This window comes from Aedes aegypti, chromosome 2 (genome assembly GCF_002204515.2).
Source record: "Aedes aegypti strain LVP_AGWG chromosome 2, AaegL5.0 Primary Assembly, whole genome shotgun sequence".
Classification (NCBI taxonomy): domain Eukaryota; kingdom Metazoa; phylum Arthropoda; class Insecta; order Diptera; family Culicidae; genus Aedes; species Aedes aegypti.
Window position 1 is genome coordinate 90,680,012 of NC_035108.1, and position 4,339 is coordinate 90,684,350.

General features: G+C 35.8%; 1 long non-coding RNA gene across 1 annotated transcript; it reads left to right on the forward strand.

Moving 5' to 3' along the window:
• The first annotated feature begins 3,164 nt into the window (after positions 1-3,164).
• On the forward strand, positions 3,165-3,969 carry LOC110677274. Its single transcript, XR_002501077.1, has 2 exons — positions 3,165-3,616; positions 3,675-3,969. It is a non-coding gene; the product is annotated as an uncharacterized LOC110677274 (long non-coding RNA).
• Positions 3,970-4,339: the final 370 nt, after the last annotated feature.

Here is a 4,339-nt window from a genome sequence, read left to right on the forward strand (position 1 = left end):
TTTTACGGGAAAATTGAGTGGTTTTGGTTTATCGTGCATAGTTTGTTTAAAAATTTATTACGAGGCCATGGTGCGAGAAATGAAAACAGGTTGTCTAAACGAACATTGATGAACTTTTTAGTCTAATATAAGCAATGTTGTACAGAGAGTAGTGTTTGATCTTTCGATCTTGACGCTTGCTCCAGCGGGGCCGGGCGATGAGGGCAGGATCAAACATGACGCGCGTCGGTAGTCAAGAAAGCCCGAGCAGTCGTCAGTTGTTTTCCCTCTTGGGTCGCTTGCCAATTTTCTCTGAGTGCTTTTATATAGCCGAGCAAACGAGTGAAGCTGAAAGTGGATTGTTGCTGCTCAGTTGAGGATGACGGATCAATTGGTGAGCTCGTTTCATGCTACTACTTCTAATCTATAAAATATATATGACTGCAAATTTAATCTTTACAACGGTGGGACGTAAATATGATTTTTCAACAAACTATGAATGGTTCGTCACTTTGAGTGTCGACATAAACTCTGATTCATGAATTATTTATGTTTAACATTTTTTTTTTCAAAACACCCCTTTCTTTTTTTGTAACTAAAAAAAACTTTGAATGGTTCGACACTACAAGCGTAGACTTGCGAAAGGTTCACTTTATTCAACAAAATTTGGATTGTTCGCCGCTGTAAGTTGCGGTATAAGAATAAGAATGTTCTATAATGTTCCATCCAATCGAGATTTTTGTTTTTATTTTTCAAATAAGTAAAATATAATAGGAATGTTACATTTAGGTATTTGTTCAACAAACTTAGAATGGTTCGTCACCTCAAGTGTCGGCATAATTTTCCTCCACATGTAAATTGTTCATATCAAATAAAAATATTATATTTACATATAAGCATGTTTATATCTCACAAATAATTATTTATCATTGTCTAAGCGATATCAAAGTGAATCCTGTGACCCAATGATTCTCCCCATTAATAAACATCCCTCCCAGTAACCTTTGTTGAGATGCAGAGGCAAACACGGTCTCCAAATAGCAAAGGTTACACACTAACATTCCTTCCCCCAATCCCACCTGACTGCAAGGACGTGGCCGGCGCCGTTATTGACCCTGTATAAATAGAGGCACTGAATTATGCACACTGAAGAAGATTATGGCCAATCCCAGCCAAACTTCTAGTTGATTCTTTGTGCATTTTCACTGACTTCGGTCAATCACGGAATCGCAACCATTGATATGTGTAGTCAGTCTAAGCTAAGCTAAGCTAATATAAGCTATGTTGTCCAGATATTTTTTTTTCAAATTTCTGATTTATTGTTTAATATACTGAATGAGTGCATTGTTCGACATTTGAAGCAACATGCGTAAAAATAATAATAAAAGAATATTAATTATTATGTTTATCAGCACACACAATGATTTGCAGTTAAATTTTACAAAGAAAATAATGGGTAACTCGATTGTCCCTTAGATCGCATCTGCACTGAATAAGTGTTTTATAACTCGACACCTCCCTAAATCGATGAATATAAACGTTGCAAGCGCTGCGGGCGGTTGATTGACCACCTGACATTTATTTGAATCGACCGTTGAAAAGGTGATGGATGGACTGTGATAAGAGTGTGTTTGTCTTTGAGGTAAGTATGCAAAGGTTAGGGTGGGTATAAAAAATTAGTGAGTATTGCATGTCTGTTCAGATAAAAACAGAGATAAATTTAACAAAGGTTGGCTTATTTTGCCTCTGGGGTTTGAAATATAGTTAAAGCATACGTTCTGTAAACTGTTCGTCAAAAGGCGGATAGCAAATTCGCCTATTATAGTTGCTTATTAGTGTGTGGAAAGTTGCAGGAAAAATAGAGATCTAATCGATTTGCATGTGGGAAAAGATATGAATCCTTTCCTCAGGTAACCCATCTTGAGCATTCTTACCCTATAGACATTTTCTGTTACTTTATAAAAAAAAATCTAATTCACGTTCTCTAGTAACATTCTTCAATCAAGCTTCAACTGCAATGATGCCAAACAGTAGTGTAGTTACATGTTTTTAATTATGAATCGTGGTTTACGGCTAACCAGCCGAGTGGAAGTAGTGTAGTTGTCGATTTTCATGTGTTAGAATACCCATTATCAAAGTTGAAAAAAAGTATGTGTAAAAAGTGACCAATTTCACCCAAAATTACTGTTTTTTTTTTTCTTTAAGTGTTTCATTCAATTTCACTACTTATTATTATAGTCCATTTTACGAGACGTTTTTGAAAAGCTGATCGTTTCTTTTATGACAGGAGGCGGTGTCGTAACGTGTGAAAGTAACAGCAATATCGTCAGTCTTGCCGTTTCGTAAAATGGACTATTATCCCACATAATAATACATTAAGACTAATAGCCATTCGTTTTGGCAGCCGTGTTGGCATTACAGCTCACAATTTCAAAGTAATAAAACTCAGTCCTCTTAGCTGATATACATACGGAAAATTATCACTTACATGTAGAAAATATGCTGATACTTTTCAGCTATGTTACTGCAATTCCAATTTGTCCGTCATTGATTTTTATTAATTCGACATTGTGACATGACAATCATCAATGACGCATACAAGTTTCGGCCTTAAATAAAAAAAAAATTGTATTGGCCCAACGAGGCTTACGAGGTGTTATATTAATTTTTTTTTCTTAAATAGGGTATTCAAAGTAATTTGGTAAATATACGTTACGCGTATATAATTTGGACATTTCCATTTGATTTTGCCGTAAATATCCAAATTATACACGCTTAGCGCTCTGCCCAAATTACATTTTTCACCCTATAACGAGAAAAAGCGCTGCCCACTAGTAAAGCGTTTTTGTATGTCTTACTCGTTGCTAACGCTTGTTTGCTAGCAACAAACGTATTAAGAAAAACAGCTTTTAGCTCTTTGTGCTAGCCGTGAGATGTCGACGGTTAAAGCGAACGAGAGCTTTTAAAGCTTTGCGTTACATTAGTGCTAGCTGACGCCAAAAAGCTCATATCCTCCATGGATGAATGTAATGCAATCTACACGGAGAAAAACGAAAACTCTATTTAGATTATTGTTTAATACATATTGAATTTTATCATCTTTATATTTTACAAATCATATAAAATATGCACAACCTTAATATATTTTAATCATTGTAATGTATTTTTGAGATTTATTTTTCCTAGTGCATATGAGACACTTAACGCTACACTTGGCACTTATGGTGGAAGCTCCATCGAAGTTAATACTTCAATCGCGTATTATCCTCGATTTTACTATAGTAAAATCGAGGATAATACGCGATTGGCGTATTAACTTCGATTGAGCTTACCACCATTAGTGATATTTTCCGGCTCCCGAACCGACATAAATTACTGCAATGCGGTTTAAACAAACACGAAAAAACGCGATCTAGTGCGGGTTTCAGTTTAATTTATCAACGGAAAGTTCGAAATATTGAAGTCAGTCCTCATTAACAAAGAGTCGGCGAGTCGGTATTTCATTCACTTTGATACGTACAAAAGCCTCAAAAAACGCAGGACGTATGCCGCATGGAGACTATGGACATAAAAGAAGCTGACTGCAGAAGCTGTTTCAACAAGAATGTTCCTGAGAAGGCATGAAGGGGACGTGATGGTAAGTTACATGATATTTGTCTTTCTCTGTGTTGTTCACTAATTACGGAATATCGCAGGGGTTTTATCGCTGGTCGCAAGGAAGCTCAGGAGTGCCCAGGAGCCCGGACCTGGCATACGAAATCTAATAATTCTCTGGAGTGCATCTTAACTTGGAAGACGGAGCAGCAATGGAAGCGGGTGCAATAAAAACCGACACAGAACTCGTCGGCCAAACAACTACCGGCATACGCGAAACAAACTGCAGTAGGATCTTTATTTTGCACCGACCGAAATGATTATCTGCGCTAATCTCTGTTCAATTCAGTTTGTGATGTACAATTATTATTTAAAGAAATATCAAAATAAAAATAATCCATTGATTAGTTTCATTTTTATTTGATTTTTTCTGTTATTATAATACCCAGAGGAAAGTAAATAAAAGCTTGAAAGCCACTACGGGAATTTAATCGTTTTAAGCATTGCAACGATTAAAAGCCGTTTATTATTTGACGCAATAATGCAGGGATATGCCTTGTAAGGGGTGAATAGATCGAATGTGGTTTTAGTATGGTTTATAAGCGTTTTAGTATTTTTATATTTAACCATGTACTGATGAATCTATATTTAATAGTTAATTATTCAAATGCTATAGTTTTCACATGTAACGATTTTTCCTATTATTGCTTTAGCATAGTTTAAGTTTATCGCTATTATTTGCAGGCATATACTATCTGTTTGTTCT